Source organism: Delphinus delphis, chromosome 16, assembly GCF_949987515.2.
Source record: "Delphinus delphis chromosome 16, mDelDel1.2, whole genome shotgun sequence".
Taxonomy (NCBI): domain Eukaryota; kingdom Metazoa; phylum Chordata; class Mammalia; order Artiodactyla; family Delphinidae; genus Delphinus; species Delphinus delphis.
The window spans coordinates 26954630-26971789 of record NC_082698.1 but is presented as its reverse complement, the minus strand read 5'-3'; the positions used below and the strand labels follow the sequence as shown (position 1 = coordinate 26971789).

The following is a 17160-nucleotide window of genomic DNA, read 5'->3' as shown; positions in this document are numbered from 1 at the left end:
TTATAATACTATCTTTTACTTATTGCCTACTATTCTTTTTTTTTAATTTCTTTTTTTTTTTGGCTGTGTTGGGTCTTCGTTGCTGCACGCGGGCTTTCTCTAGTTGCGGCAAGTGGGGGCTACTCTTCGTTTAGGTGCGTGGGCTTCTCATTGTGGCGGCTTCTCTTGTTGTGGAGCACGGGCTCTAGGCATGTGGGCTTCAGTAGTTGCAGCACGTGGGCTCAGTAGTTGTGGCTCGCGGGCTCTAGAGCATAGGCTCAGTAGTTGTGGTGCACGGGCTTTGTTGCTCCGCAGCATGCGGGATCTTCCCGGACCAGGGCTTGAACCTGTGTCCATTGCATTGGCAGGCAGATTCTTAACCACTGTGCCACCAGGGAAGCCCAATCATTATTTCTTTTGACACTTAAATTGTTCCCTGTTTGGCCAGTGAGAGTGCTTTCAAACTGCTTTCTTTGTTATGTATTTCTGTCATTCTTTGAACATTGTACTTTTTTCCCCCAGCCCTGGAATCAGTGATTTCTCTTTTTTTTTCCGGTTTCTTTTAGTAGAGAATGATATATAGAAGTCAATATCTGGGTGTTAGGTATACACATTGCTGTTGGGTGTCACTGCTCCCAAGTCCTCTCACTGGACAGAGATAGGGAATATATGTATGTGTAAATGTGCGTACACACGCGTGTGCACACACGTATTGCTATTTTAATTTTATCTACATATTTATTTGAAACCATGAGTTCACACAGGTATCTCCAATTCTAGTCTAACACAACAGGGTTTATCCAATAATTTGCTTTCCATAATTGTAACTCCCTTTTCTGTTAGTAAGTTGGCTCTCATTATCCTCAACATAATTTCTTAATCAACCCCCCCTGTATGTGACCAGTCTCTCCTGTTGCTGCTGTTCCTGACACCCATCATGTGGATGCCATCCTCACCTTATCAGTCTCCAAAATCCCATATTAGGCTGCTGCCCCTAGCCCCCGTTAGAAGACCCTTCTCATTTCAGGCTCTGATACTGTGCACTAGGTTGCTCTCCTCACTCCATTTGGACTTGAGCACCTTGTGCAGGGCTACTAAGGCTGCCGTATTCCTGTATAGACATTCTCTTTATCCTGCTAGGGTTCTGACATCCTGCTGTAGGTCACTGCAGATCCCTCCATCCCATCTCATGTACACACTTGTTTTCCTTGACCCTCACTAAACTGAATACAGATTTTTCACTTTGTAAAACTGAAACTCTGTACCCATTAAACAGTCCCTGGCAATTGCCATTCAGTTGCCTTCAGTCCCTGGCAACTGCCATTCTACTTTGTTTCTATGAATGTGACTACTCTAGATACCTCATAAATGTGGCACCATACAGTATTTGTCTTTTTGTGACTGGCTTATTTTTCTTAGCATAATGTTCTCAAGGTTCATCCATGTTAAGGCATGTGTCAGGATTTCCTTCTTTTTTTTTTTTTTTTTGCGGTACGCGGGCCTCTCACTGCCGTGGCCTCTCCCGTTGCGGAGCACAGGCTCCGGACGCACAGGCTCAGCAGCCATGGCTCACGGGCCTTTCCACTCCACAGCATGTGGGATCTTCCCGGACCAGGGCACAAACCTGTGTCCCCTGCGTCGGCAGGCGGACTCTCAACCACTGCGCCACCAGGGAAGCCCAGAATTTCCTTCTTTTTTAAGGCTGAATAATATTCCGTTGTATGTATACATCACATTTTGTTTGTCCATTCATCTCTTGCCAGACACTTGGGATACTTTTACCTTTTGGCTATCGTGAATAATGCTGCTATGAACATGGGTCTACAAGTATCTCTTCAAGACCCCAAAACGCTTAATTTTTTTTTATCTTGATCTTTTGTTAGCACTTTTATGAATTCATCAGTTTTCCATCAGAGTTCTGAAAATGCTTATTCATTCAGTTCAGCAGTATAGTCAGTTACCAGAAACCTGTACTTGTCAGAGTCTTTTCCATGAATATTTTACCTTTTACATTTAGATGTACAGTCCGTCTGGAATTTTTATGTTTGATGTGAGGTAGAGGACAGAATTCAGTTTTGTTTTGTTTTTCATCTGTTGCGTTGCATGGTCACTTTTGTCATATACCACCTGTCTATATATGTGTGTGGGCTTGTTTACAGGACTTTTCTGTTCCAGTGGTCTATTTATCCTTGTGCCAATATCATACTTTCTTAATTACTATATTTTTATACCAATTCTTGATATTGGATACTGAATGTCCCTCAGCTTTTGCATGTCCGTATATATTGGAATCAGCTTAATTTCCACAAAACACCCTCCTATAACTTTTATTGGAATTGCATTGAATCTATATATAAGTTTGGGGAGAACTGAGATCTTAACACTATTGAATTTTATAATCTATGAAAATGGTATATCTTTCCATTTTTGGGGTCTGTAATTTCTCTGTGTAGGGGCCTTTATATATCTTTTGTTAGATTTATTCCAGGTATTTGGTGTTTTTAGATGCTATTTTTAAAATTTAATTTTCTGTTGTTGAGTGTAAAGGTTTTTTAAACCCATGCTCCATGACCTCCATTCAGTATAAACACATGGGAGTACTTTTTTCTGAAAGGTCTATAATTTATGTCTGAATCTGATTCCCACTGGGGGCAATAACAACAAAGAAGATTAGAATACCACTTTAGTTATTTGACTTTGAGTGGATTGGACTAGGGACGGGGGGGAACAGACAGGCAGGGAGGCTGCTTAAAGACTATGTAATAGTCTAGGCAAGAAGCCACGTGGGCTTGAGCTAGGGCAGTTGGTATGGAAAGAAGGAAAGATATTCAAGGAATATTCTGGAGATACAGTGAGTAAGGTTTGCCTGGAGTAGGCTAGGAGAAAAGAAAAAGAGAAAAGAGAAGAGTAAAATATGGCTGGTGTCAGGCGTGTTCAGGGCGATTAGTTAAAGGGAAGGTTGCCATAGCAGTAGGTATGGCAAAACAAGTATTTGGTGGGTAAAGATATTGGAATAGTCCCTAACTTTAATAAGGAGACTAAATTTAAGATATACATATAGGGTTTCCCTGGTGGGGAACCAAGCAGATGAATATCCAAGCAGATTTGGGGACTCAGAGAAGTTTAGAAGGGCAGGATATAATTTCAGAGGGGAAAATAGTGACAAGGAGTCTGGGTGCAGATATTCTGGGGAGATTCAGTAGGCAGACAACATCAGTGAGTACTGAAAAGAGGCGGCAAATCCTGTTTCAAGTTTGGGCTCAAAAACAGAACTGGAATACCCAGCAAGGAACTAAAGAATTCAGTCTACTCATTAGTGCCCACTGCAGTAGTACTATACTTTATTATTTGGAGAGCATGTTAACATGTAGTGCAGATTCTCAGCTCCTCTTCCCTCCACTTAATTTAGTAGACCTCAAGAATCTGCATGTTTAACAGGCATCTCAGTGTTTCTGATAGAGAGATTTTTCAGATCATACTTTGACAAAATATCTAGCCTGCTGTGTCCTGGCCAGTGTACCAACACAGAGGGAGTGGGGGAAATATTGTGGCTAGAGCCAGAGTAAAAGGTGAAGCCTTGTACATGGGGAACATAGCAGGAAGCAGCTGAGTTAACTGGATTCAAGAGTGGAGGCAGGTGGTAATCATTTTGTAGTATGTAAATATATTAAATCAACATGTTGTACACCTTACACTTGCACAGTGTTATGTCAGTTATATCTCAGTAAAGCTGGAAAAAAACAGTGAAGGCAGAATGAGACAAACTTCATGGCAGAGGCTTAGAATCGCTTTGAGTTCCAACTGATTAGTAATAAGTTGGTTTCTAAAAACAATTTACTTCTGGGTGCTGTTTGCAGCTGGAGAATTTGGTGAACCATAGGGGCAGAAAAATTAACACGATAATGCCATTTATAAGAGATATATCTAGTAGAAGAGCAATAGCAACACCCCCAAATGTGGCCACTCTAGGTATGTTAAAATCACGTCACAATAAACTGGTAGTCCCTGCTGGTGCTATGAAGAAGTTGTGGATAGTTCTAACATTACTTTTATTGTTAATATTCCATGACCCTATTACATACATGAAGATAAATGACAACAGACTACCTCAACAGTTGTTTCATAGTGCTCTTAAGGTAATGTCTTGAGGTAATGTCAAGGAATGAAGGGAGAAGTTTGAGGAATCATTGAAGTGTTGCTTAAAGCAATAGGCATAACTGAATGGTAAGGAAATTTATGATGAAAGATTCGTCTTTTGTACAATTACATAGACTAGAGTTGTTCTTTTGAGCAGGGTCCTCAAGCTGACCTCAAGTGAGAGGCACAAAGCCACAGGCTTTCTGGTGAGTGAGAAATTGTCTGAAAAGGTCTTTTTATCTTCATCCCTTAGATTAAAAGCAGCATCAGCCACAGCATCAGAGGGAGATGTAATTGATACAATTAAATGAGGTAAAGTGTGAAGCAGCTTTCTAGTCCATAAGGATATAGTGGTGGTAATACTTTTACAACAATACTCTAGTTCAGGGCTTCCCTGGTGGCGCAGTGGTTGGGAGTCCGCCTGCCAATGCAGGGGACACAGGTTCGTGCCCCAGTCCGGGAAGATCCCACATGCCACGGAGGGCGGGGCCCGTGAGCCATGGCCTCTGAGCCTGCGCATCCGCAGGCTCCACAACAGGAGAGGCCACAACAGTGAGAGGCCCGCCTACCGCAAAAACAAAAACAAACAAACAAAAAAACTCTAGTTCAAAATAATTCACACAGATTTCCAAGGTTTATTGAATAGACATTCCACCCCTATTCCATTTTACTGTTTAAACGTGTATTTATTCATGTCTGCTGTGTGCATGTTTTTGGTCTTGGTTTTTTCTTTAAAAAATTAACGTTTAGTAAAATTGACTTTTTTTTAGTGTACAGGTCTCAGAATTCATGTAACCACCACCACTATCAGGATACACAACAGTTCCATCATCCCCCAAAAAACTACCTTGTACTATCTCCCCATCTTCCTAACTCCTGGGAGCTGTGATCTATTCTCCCTCACTTTAGTTTTATCTTTTTGAGAAAGTCATTTAATGGAATCATACAATATATAATCTTTTCGTACTGACTTCTTTCTCTCAGCATAATGCCTTTTAGATGATTCATCCAAGTTGTTGCATGTATCAATAGTTCATTCCTTTTTATTGCTTGGTAGTATTCCATTGTATGGAATACGGCCAGAGTGGCCGTAACATTTCGCATTACCACAGCAGTGTATGAGAGTTCTAGTTCTCCATCCTTGTCAGCACTTGGGACTGTTAGTATTTTTTATTTTAGCCATTCCAATAGGTATATAGTAGTATCTTATCGTGGTTTTAATTTGCATTTCCCTAGTGAATACCTCAGTTCTTGATGACTTTATCTGTTGGGCTCAAACACAAAAGCTAGTCATCCTAAGAAGAATCAGAAGAATGGTCATTAGAGTGATGTAACGTTCTGTGAAACATTCCATGAAAGACTTTTGTAACATTAGCATTCTATGAAAGACTTTTTGTAAATATTTTAGAAAGGAGTTTGTGCTAATGAATGTTGATGGCTTTTCAATGAAGTGAGGGGTACTTTGAAACCTAGTTACAAAGTTTCAAGTAAGCCCTGTGACAGAATGAGAGAGTGACTTAAGAGTGTTTTTTTCTGGTGGCATTTGGTCTTATGTAGAGCACTTGTGGCTTTTAAACTGAGGAGATAGGCAAATGAAAAAGAAAAATATCTGATTACCTGATAGTTTTGTTTTGTTGGCACCGCGTAGCATGCGGGATCTTAGTTCCCCAACCAGGGATTGAACCTGCGCCCCCTGCAGTGGAAGTGCGGAGTCTTAACCACTGGACTACCAGGGAAGTCCCTACTTACAGTTTTTAGAAACAAAGCAAAATAAGTGAGAAACACTCATGGTCATCATGATCATTATCAACATTTACTGATCTCCTATTCTTGGTATAATTTTGAAAAACTTACTTATTCAGGGAAATAATTTAGATAGAGGAAAGGAGGCATTCCCTTGAGTAATATGTTTGGCCCCCTTCTACTTCTTCCTTCTTCATAAATCATCCCAAGCAGAAGGCTGTATTATAAGAAGCAAACCAGATGATTGCTAACTAAATGTTTAGTGTTTTAGTTGGTTATTAGCTTAAGGTCAAATTTGTTTAATGAGTAAATGTGGAAGAGTTACTTTTTTTTTAACACTTTCAACACACACTTAATGATCATTGGTATGTCATTCCCATTTTATGAAGGTAGAGTGTAATTTCTTTATTTTTAATAACGATAGAGGTTTATAATTATTGAATCTTTGTTTTGATGTTATTAGGCGTGTCAGTACTTTTCTTTGATACCAAGTCCTCAGTTAGGAAATAGCCTCCTGATTAGAACTTGTTTCCCTGGGAAAATATAGTCCACTTAAAGCAGTTTCCAGGAATATATTGGTGCAGAAATAGACAGTCAAGTAGTGACTCATGTGTAGCATTCAGTGTAATTTAGAAAAGATGACTTAAGTAGAGGAATATTGATGCATCTATTTTTCAAATTGCAGTTAATTATAGTGACAGCTTATAAGATCTACTTCATTCTCTCTTGGAATCTTGCCTAACTTAACAAATTTAGGTTAGAAACGGACAATTTAAAAGTCAGATAGGGCTTCCCTGGTGGCGCAGTGGTAGAGAGTCCGCCTGCCGATGCAGGGGACCACGGGTTCGTGCCCCGGTCCGGGAAGATCCCACATGCTGCGGAGCGGCTGGGCCCGTGAACCGCAAAAAAAAAAAAAAAAAAAAAAAGTCAAATAAATTAATCGAAAAGAATCCTGCCTTATCAAATCATGCTTCCAAAGGTTTTTCATACCCTCCAGTCTTATCCAGGTGTGATGTTTTGAAAATAAGAATGATTGTTTCAGTTTTTATCAGAGTTTGAGAATAGAAACTCCTTTTATGCAGGTATGTATCATCTTTGATTATACGGTAGTCCACTGGATATAGTCCCTCTACTTGACATATACCTACTGCACAATAAACTGTGTGACCCTAGATATGTTTATATGTGGTCATGTTAAAAAGTGTTTAAGTATTCTTAAATGTGTTTTATCAATATCTTATGGAAAAATACTCATAATCTTTTGAAAGCATTCATGTTAAAAAGAATTAGAAATGATGTTTATCTCATTTGGAACTCTTTCTCTTTCAATGTATCATTAAAGTGTAGGGACAGTATATAAGAATTCATACCGGGATTCCCTGGTGGCGCAGTGGTTGGGAGTCCACCTGCCGATGCAGGGGACGCGGGTTCGTGCCCCGGTCTGGGAGGATCCCATGTGCCGCCGAGCGGCTGTGCCCGTGAACCATGGCCGCTGAGCCTGCGTGTCCGGAGCCTGTTGCTCCGCGGCGGGAGAGGCCGCAGCGGTGAGAGGCCTGCGTACCGCAAAAAAAAAAAAAAAAAAAAAAAAAGAATTCATACCATAGGATCAACTGAGACTTTGGTTTAAATATATTACAAATTATACACGGAAGCCTGCATAAGATCCTACATATTTTTTTTTTCCCAAAGAAGCTTCTTTAAATGGTTCTGTTAAGTGTAGGAATGTTCTGATGATTATCTTTTTAATTAAAATAAGAAATCTTTGTTTAAAGTGGCATTCTTTTTTTACGGCCTGTTACAGTCTCTGTAACAATCATTCCTTAAGTCTGAACATTTTATTTCCAGGAATCCATTTATATAAAGCTATGTTTAGACCTAATTAAGGAACAATTCTTACAAAGCTTGTAAATAGCCAGGAAAAAAGGGACCGAAGATAAAACTGACATTCACGTTTAACAAAATGATTGTTACAAGGTATGTAATAAGCTATAAAAATACAATAAATCTCTTTTTATAAGAGTTCATATTTTTTGGTCCTTGTTTTCAAGGGTATTTAAGGAGAATATCAAAGCTCTGGAAAGTGACATCTGTTTTGCTGAATGGACTAGTGATAACTTCTTTTGTCTCTTACTGACAGTATCAGGAGTTCTACATGTCTTCTTGGTGTGCTTTCTTTGAAAATACCTACTAATCAGTTAAGATTGTGATGTAAATTTTATATTGTGCCATAGTGAAAACAAGACCTAGTTCTCATCTCACTTATACTGCTTTCTAGAAGTTAGAAAACTTTGGGCAAGTTGCTTAACCTCCGAGTCTCATTTTCCTCATCTGGAAAGGTGATAATTGTTTCGATAATAATTCGATAATAATTATAATTATTATTTTTTATAATTATTTATAATAATTATACAATCACTTATAATATAGTTATATTATATTAAATATAATATAATTATTTATATTATAGCAAATGTAATATAATTATTTATATTATATTAAATATAATATAATTATTTATAATTATAACTATTAGAATTTTATTATAATTATTAAATAATTATTATAATTATTATAATTTTGATAATAATTCTCTTCCTACTTCAAAGAGTTGTTGTGAGGACTAGGTGAAATTATAAATAGTGAAAATATTTTGGAAGTTATATATAGGACTGTGAGTATCCAAGCTACATTTCTTTGTCTCTCTAACCTTGGGTTGTGGTAGCAGTAGTAATAATAAAATAACAGCAATAATGGCAGAAAACACTTATAGCTCAGTATGTACAGTGTAGGATTCTAGGCACTCAACATATATTAACTCATTTGATCCTCTCACCTTATTAGGTATGTATTGTTATTATCCCTGATTTACAGGCATGGAAACTGAGGCACAGAGAGGTTACGTTACTTCCTTAAGATCATACAGTTGGAGGGACCCCTGGTGGTCCAGTGGTTAAGACTCCATACTCCCAGAGCAGGGGGCCCAGGTTGGATCCCTGGTCAGGGAACTAGATCCTGCATGCCACAAGACCCGGTGCAGTCAAATAAATAAATAAATAAATAATTTAAAAAAAATCATACAGTTGGAGAAATATGGATTTGAAGAGGGGAATGGGTGGTATCAATCATTTTTCAAATCTATAGAAAAATTGAGAAAAGCATTCATATATCCCTCACCTGGATTGGCCAAGTGTTAACATTTTGCCATATTTGATTTTTTTCCTCTCTGTATAGCTATACTTTCCTTTCTAAATCATTTGAAAGTTGTAGACATCATGATATTTCACCTCTACTAAAGCATGTATTTCCTAACATGGGCACTGTCTTTCATAACTACAATGCAGGATCCCACTCAGGAGATTTAACAGTGATAACATTTTACTATTCAATATATAGTTTATATTCAGGCTTCCCCAATGGTTCCAGTAGTGTCCTTTATAGCCTCCTTTTTTAAAATTCATGATCCAGTCACATGTTACACATAGTTATGTCTCTTTAGTCTCCTTTAATTTACAATAGTTCCCTAGTCTTTTTATTCTTGAAATTGAAGTTTTTGAAGAGTCCAGGCAAGTTTTACAGAATGTATCTCATTTGGATTTGTCTGATTGTTGTCCATGGTTAGATTCAGGTTAAAAAATTTGGCAGGAATATATGTTGTAGTTTCTCAGTGCATTACATCAGAAAGTACACGATGTTATTTTGTTCCTTTATCGGTGATGCTAAGTTTGATCATTTTATTAAGGCTGTATTCACCAGATTTCTCCATTGTAAAGGTATATTTGGAATTAATAAGTGCTCAGTGGAGTGAAACTTGGAAACTGTGTAAATAACTTGTTTCCCAGCATTGTTTCTCCCTATAGTTTTGGCATCCACTGATGATTGTTGTGTAGAAATGGTAAAATCAGCCCATTTATTTTTAGGCAGTTCTAAGTGTTTTTTTTTTTTTCCTTCTTGACTTTGAAGTGGTGACTGTTTCCTATTTTGGGAAGATAATATGTAAACTTTGTCATTTTAATTTTATTTTTTATAAATTTATTTGTTAATTTATTTAATTTTTGGCTGAGTTGGGTCTTTGTTGCTGTTCTCGGGCTTTCTCTAGTTGTAGCGAGCGGGGGCTACTCTTCGTTGCGGTGTGTGGGCTTCTCATTGCGGTGGCTTCTCTTGTTGCGGAGCATGGGCTCTAGGTGCGCGGGCTTCAGTAGTTGCAGCACACGGGATCAGTAGTTGTGGCTCGCGGGCTCTAGAGCGCAGGCTCAGTAGTTGTGGCATACGGGCTTAGTTGTTCCGCGGCATGTGGGATCTTCCTGGGCCAGGGCTCGAACCCGTGTCTCCTGCATTGGCAGGCGGATTCTTAACCACTGCACCACCAGGGAAGTCCCTTTATTTTTGTTTTTGAACTTAGCCTAATTAAAATGTACTTTTTACATTCTAATTTATAGGTTATATGCTTTATAATTTTTATCCTCGGTGGAAAACCCCGCTAAAGCTGCTTAAATAATTGGGTTTAGTTTTTAAAGGCTTGTGGTACTAAAAGCTGCAACAGAAGTTCCTGGAGGGCTTGTGTTTTCCATTCCATAGGCCTGGGGTGGAGCCTGAAAATCTGCATTTCTAACTAGTTTCCAGATGATGCCACTGGTTCTGGGATCACACTTTGAGACTCACTGTGGCTTTTCTAGGCCTTTCAAGGCAATTTGCTCATAATTATTTGGGCTTTTTTTTTTTTTCCTACTTATTTGCTTTCTCTGGTAGACATGAGAGTAGTGTGGTTATAGTATAGTGGAATAAGTTGAAGTTTGTATTAGTTGATTTTGATAAATGTTGGAAAAATTATGGGAATTGGCTAAATTACTGAATAGTATCTCATTAATCTAATTCACAATTGTGTTGTAATGAAAATGGCTGTAGGCTGTTTTAAAACTTACTGTGGCATTTATATTTGTTGGGATTTTCTTTACTTCACTTAAACACTGATCCCTTAGTTTTGACCGAATGAGATGTCCATTGTGGTCATTTGGGGCTTTCAGGATTTAAGTGATCCCTGCATACATTTCAACAACTTGGTTCTGTTAGGTCTGTGCAATTAGTAAAGCAAGTGGCACATTTGTTATGTCATAGAGATATTTTTGCTTCTATGGAATTTGGCCAGATTGTCCTCCTCCCTTGCTTCCCCTATTAGAAATGCTATAAACATCAGAAAGAAAAGGATGACCTTACTATTTGTTTCCCAGACTAAATCACAGCCTTGAAGCAGCTCTTTACTTCCGAATAAAAAGTTTAATTTCACGCCCTGACTAGTGCTTGTACGTGCAGGTAGATATTTATTTTATGCAGCTAAACTGGTCTGCTTTTGCAAATTACTTGCCAGTCAGCAGAGCTATAATTTCTTATGAGTAGTTGGTGGTAAATTATAGTTCTTATTAGTAAGTTTTGTGTGTGTGTGTTTTCAATATGTACTTATGAAGCAGGAGTGGGAATCAGTCAGCAAACTTTGACCAGACTAGGATTTGACTAGTAGCTTTTTTCAGGGCTCAGGGATTGGGACTCTGGTGGCTCAGTGGTTGAGAATCCGCCTGCCAGTGCAGGGGACATGGGTTCGAGTTCTGGTCCAGGAAGATCCCACATGCTGCGGAGCAACTAAGCCCTTGCACCACAACTACTGAGCCTGTGCTCTAGAGCCCGTGAGCCACAACTACTGAGCCCACGTGCTACAACTACTGAGCCCGCGTGCCTAGAGCCTATGCTCCACAACAAGAGAAGCCACTGCAATGAGAAGCCCACGCACCGCAATGAAGAGTAGCCCCCCGCTCACTGCAACTAGAGAAAGCCCGCGCGCAGCAATGAAGACCTAACACAGCCAAAAATAAATAAATAAATAAAAAAGGCTCAGGGATTGATGAATTTGGACTAACAATTCCAATTAATTATGTAAACCAGTAAGAAAGAGTGAGATCTTGTTTTCAATTGATGTGAAAATGTACCCAGAACCTAGAAAGAATGATGCCTGGTAGAAAGGATTAAAGAAGAGATTCTCTTTCTTATTGAGAAATAGAATATATTGTAGTTAAAATTTGCGTTTTGAAATTGGAGGGCACTATTTTTTTATTTTTGGCTGCATTGGGTCTTCATTGATGCACGCGGGCTTTCTCTAGTTGCAGCAAGCGGGGGCTACTCTATGTTGCGGTGCGCCTGCTTCTCATTGCGGTGGCTTCTCTTGTTGCCTAGCATGAGCTCTAGGCGTGCGGGCTTCAATAGTCGTGGCGCACGGGCGTAGTTTCTCCGCGGCATGTGGGATCTTCCCGGACCAGGGCTCGAACCCGTGTCCCCTGCATTGGCAGGCGGATTCTTAACCACTGCGCCACCACGGAAACCCTGGAGGGCACTATTGGGCTGAAGTTTTAATTGCTTAATTGAAGCCATGAAGTTTAAAAAATTTTTATTTTAAAGTGAGACTGACTTTTATTGAACTTGGATTAAGAGAAAATGCGATGAATCAGAAGGAGACAAAGTTCTACTTCCTTAATAAGTGGGTCAGTTATTTGCTTTGACTGAGATGTCACTAATTTTGTGTGGGCTTTGAGTCTAGAGGGGTTATCTAACTCAAAGCTTCATAAACTTTTTTGTTCATGGACCTCACTGAAAATCTTTTGTATGTCATGAGATACTCTCCCCAGACATGCACATGAGTATACCTTTTGTACATGATTTCAAGAGGTTCAGAGATCCTTGAATCCTATCCATGGGTCCCGATCTAGCCTTATTTTAGTGTTGTTACATAATGTATTTTAATTTAAAATTTGTTGTTGATAATTACCATTTCAACATAAGTAATTGTGACTTTAATAAGGGTATGACTATCAGGTCTGAGCTTCATCATAAAACGGCATTTTGAGAAGCTAATGAAATATTATGTTATTTGGTAGTATCAGGAAAAAGGGTACAGACTTGACTGGTGGGTATCAAACATCCTACTGGAATGTCCTGTTCTTAATTTTCTAATCCCCCTAGCCACCCAGGCAAGCAGCCACAATTTATCCCTATCTGTGATGATAGAATTTTACTTGTCAGGGATATATGGATAGTTACACTTAATACTTTATTTGCTATCTACTGATATTTCCATGCTGTTTCTACTTTTATCAGTTTTATTAAAGAAAGAGTATGACCAAGCAAATGCCCAGCAACGTCAATTTACCCTAATAAGTGCACTTTACATCTAGGAGATTTGGAATACACTCTTTTGTGTCACGGTGAGCCTTAAACACTGTCAGCATGTTCAGTTATTTATACTCTTCAGCTCTGGGAGGGCTGGGAAACATCGTTTTCCCTTTTTCTTCATCCTCTTAAGGTATCAACACTGGGAATCTGTCCACCTGCTTAGCTCATTCAAAAAACAGTGGTTTATGGTCATTTTAGATCAGTAGTAGTACACTTTGGGCAAAAGGCCTTGTTTGAATCATAGACTATGACTTCTTCCTTTTAAAAATGAGCGAACGCCTCGCCTCCGCCCCAGGCTCATGCGAGCTGGGTGTTTCCTGTGTCTCTCAGTCCGGGTTTGGAGACTGCAGTGTCTTCCAGCTTTTCATGGAAGAGATATCAGGAGAAAGTGTGGTGAGCTCAGCAGTACCAGTGGCTGCGACCCACACCACTTCGTTCAAGGGCACGAGCCCCAGCTCCAAGTACATGAAGCTGAACATGGGCGGAGCCCTGTACTACACCACCATGCAGATGCTGACCAAGCAGGACACTAGGCTGAAGGCCGTGTTCAGCAGGTGCATAGAGATGCTCACGGACAGTGAAGGCTGGATCCTCATTGACGAGTGTGAGAAGCTCTATGGTACGATACTCAATTACCTTTGTGATGGGGCGGTCCCCTTGCCCGAGAGCCACCGGGAGACTGAGGAGCTGCAGGAAGAAGCCAAGTACTATCTGGTCCAGGGCCTGGTGGAAGAGTTCCAGGCAGCCCTGCAAAACAAAGATACTTATGAGCCTTTCTGCAGAGTTCCTGTTATCACCTCATCCAAGGAAGAACAGAAACTTATAGTGACTTCAAATAAGCCAGCCGTGAAGTTGCCCTACAACAGAAGTAACAACAAATACTCGTATACCAGCAATTCTGACGACAATATGTTGAAGAACATCGAACTGTTTGAAAAGCTGTCTCTGTGCTTTGATGGAAGGGTCCTGTTCATAAAGGATGTCATTGGGGATGAAATCTGCTGCTGGTCCTTCTACAGCCAGGGCCACAAGATCGCTGAAGTCTGCTGTACCTCTATCGTCTACACCACGGAGAAGAAACAGACCAAGGTGGAGTTCCCCGAAGCCCGGATCTATGAGGAGACCCTGAATATTTTGCTGTATGAGGCCCAGGATGACCGGGGACCTGACAGCGCGCTTCTGGAGGCCACAGGTGGGGTGGCCGGTTGCTCCCACCACCTGGACGAGGATGACGAGCGGGAGCGGATCTACATTGCCCACATCTGTTGAAGGGGCAGGCCTGTTGTCCCTTCGGCTGATCTGTGGTCTGGTGCTTGTTGGGACCCCGCAGGGTCTGACCTAGGGCAAAGCTGCCCCTTCCCCTGCCCTCCTTGTTGACCCACTCCATCCTGGGAAGGCCGCCTGGCCTGCTCACAGGCATAGTGCACAAACCACTGCCCGGTGGGCTCCATTCCTTCCTCCTCGGCCTTCTGCCCCGTTAAGCGGGGCTTACTGCCCCCAGCGGATGCCCTGCCCTTTGCTTAGAAGAAATTAAACACAGCCCCAGACTCTGTTCTGGCGTTCAGACAGGACCACCGCTCACACCAGCAGCCTCAGGATGGCTCGCCTGCTGTCAATGTAGCTGTCACCTGGAAATCTCTTCCTGTCTCTGCCTCTGATTCTTACACAGTGTGGAGCGGCCTTCAGCGAGTAGACCAAGAGGACATGCAGATCCCTTTGGGTCCAGTCAGTGTGTGTGTTCATGTTAGTTTAAGGGACGTGTGAGACTGTGGATGAGGATGTGTGCCCGTGGGGCCTGGGTGGCCCGCACTGGATCCCTGCTGTCTGCACGGCGCTTGTGTGGGACGGACATTCTCGGTTACCTACCTCCCTGTCTCCTCTGTGTCCATGACGCACAGGGGGAGTGGTGACGAATGTGGGTGGTTGAGACTAGGCTGGTAGAGTAGTTCCAAGGAGATTCGGTTGTGTGTTAAAGTATGGGTGGGCTTTTTTTTAAAATATAAATTTATTTGTTCATTTTTGGCTGTGTTGAGTCTTCATTGCTGTGCACGGGCTTTCTCTAGTTGCGGCAAGCAGGGGCTGCTCTTCGTTGTGGTGTGCAGGCTTCTCATTGCAGTGGCTTCTCTTGTTGCGGAGCACAGGCTCCAGGCGTGCGGGCTTCAGTAGCTGTGGCACACAAGCTCAGTAGTTGTGGCTCGCGGCTCTAGAGCGCAGGCTTAGTAGTTGTGGCACATGTGCTTCATTGCTCCGCGGCATGTGGGATCTTCCTGGACCAGGGCTTGAACCCGTGTGCCCTGCATTGGCAGGCGGATTCTTAACCACTGCGCCACCAGGGAAGCCCAGGATGGGTTTTGTCTGCTCTTTGAGGGAAACATTACTGTTTTATGCCAAAAGTATTAATACAGGCAGCCTTTGGTAGAGTGTGTTCCAAAAAAACGAGTTTATATTTTGAAATGGTTTTTACTGCTCATACTTTGTACATCCTGCCTTACTTGTGACAGTTGTATGCCTTTATTTTGTATCCAGCAACAAAGCCTACAATAAAACTTTAAAACAATCATGATCGAACCTAAAAATCATGTATCAGGTAGATGCTTTTTAAACTGTTGTGTGGGAAACTTTCATATTAGGCCATTTGGATTTTATTAAGTGCTAAGGATGGGACTTAAATAATGTTATATAAATATTTTATACAGTTTAAGTTTTAAACACCAACCCTGCTGTTTGGGTTGAACTTTTTTAGAAAATTAATGTGAATGTCTGTTGTGATGTTTTCTGTAGGAATGGAAAAGCCATCATGTAAGTTCTTTTTTTTAAATGTTTATGTGAAGAGTAACTTTGTGGAACAGTCTGATTAGCTGGGGCTTCTACACCTTATGACCAAACGTTTCTGGCTGTCTCTCTACTTTTACATTTCCTCCAACTTTGCACTTGTAGTTTATAGTCTTTGCTTCCCTGGGATATGAACAAGTTCTTGAAACATTCCATGGTGAGTGATACTGTCAGTTGCATACAGCCGTGAGCTGACAATGACAAAGTGTGGGCTGGTCCAAGCTCTGTTATCAGACATATTTTACAAGGAACTGATTTCTTATGTGAGCACTAAGGGCAAACAAAAGTCAATATTTGTATTTAAGAACCATCCAAGTAAAACACTGGCCTAAGATTTGGTAAAGAGTGAAGTTTTATTACACTGTAATAACTTAAAATGGAAAAAGCAGAACAGCTTTGGATCCCTCGTAATGAGGTTTTTTTCAAATAAGTCATCTGATTGTGGTGACTGGGTGCCTCTGCCCACAATGGTTCCGGGCCTCGCCTCTCCATTGTCCTCCTGCAGTGGTTTAGTGGGACAGTTGCTGTGCAGGTACCACGACCCTCCCTCTGGAATGTGTGCTCTCTAGGTCTCCACCCAGAGTCATTGTAACATGTGTGTGTCACTAACCTTTCTGTCTCTTTGTGCCATGGAAAAAAACACTATGAGCTTCAGAAGTAGTCATTGTATGTTATACAAGCATCTGTGGACATATATAAAATAAAAGTTATATAACGCTTCTACTTAAAAAAAAATGAGCAAACTGAGACCCAAAGAGGTCATGTGACTTGTTCAAGGTTACAGTTGATGACAGCCTGGATTAGAGCCCACATTTCCCTAATCAGAGCCTAGTTGGTTAACTTTTGACTCTTTTTGTTTTGTTTGTGGTTGAGCTTGTGTTTCTTCCACTGGATGTGATTGATAGATGAATTGAAGGGTGTGTGTGTGGATGTTTAATTAGTGCTTCTATGACTTCTTTAAGAAAGCCTTTTCTACCCTAAGGTTATGAAAATAGTCTCATATTTTCCACTAGAAGCTTGATAGTTTTGCCTTTTACATTTAGAATGTTAGTCTCTCTAGAATTGATCTTTGCGTTTGTAAGGAATTTCATTTCATTTTTTTCCATATGGATTTCCAGTGTCCCAAGCATCATCTGCTGGAAGAATATGTATTCTCCACTGATCTGCAGAGCTACCTCCATCATAAATCATGTCCTTACATGCATTGGTTTGATTTTGGATTCATTATTCTGTATACTTTTCTATTTATTTATCCCT

The 17160-nt window shown here is 40.6% G+C and overlaps 1 protein-coding gene and 1 pseudogene across 7 annotated transcripts in view; both read left to right on the top strand.

Moving 5' to 3' along the window:
* BTRC (beta-transducin repeat containing E3 ubiquitin protein ligase) overlaps positions 1-17160 on the top strand; it is a 184250-nt gene that overhangs the window by 11957 nt on the left and 155133 nt on the right. The gene's annotated exons all lie outside the window — the stretch shown is intronic.
* On the top strand, positions 13010-15333 carry LOC132439320 (BTB/POZ domain-containing adapter for CUL3-mediated RhoA degradation protein 3 pseudogene; annotated as a pseudogene).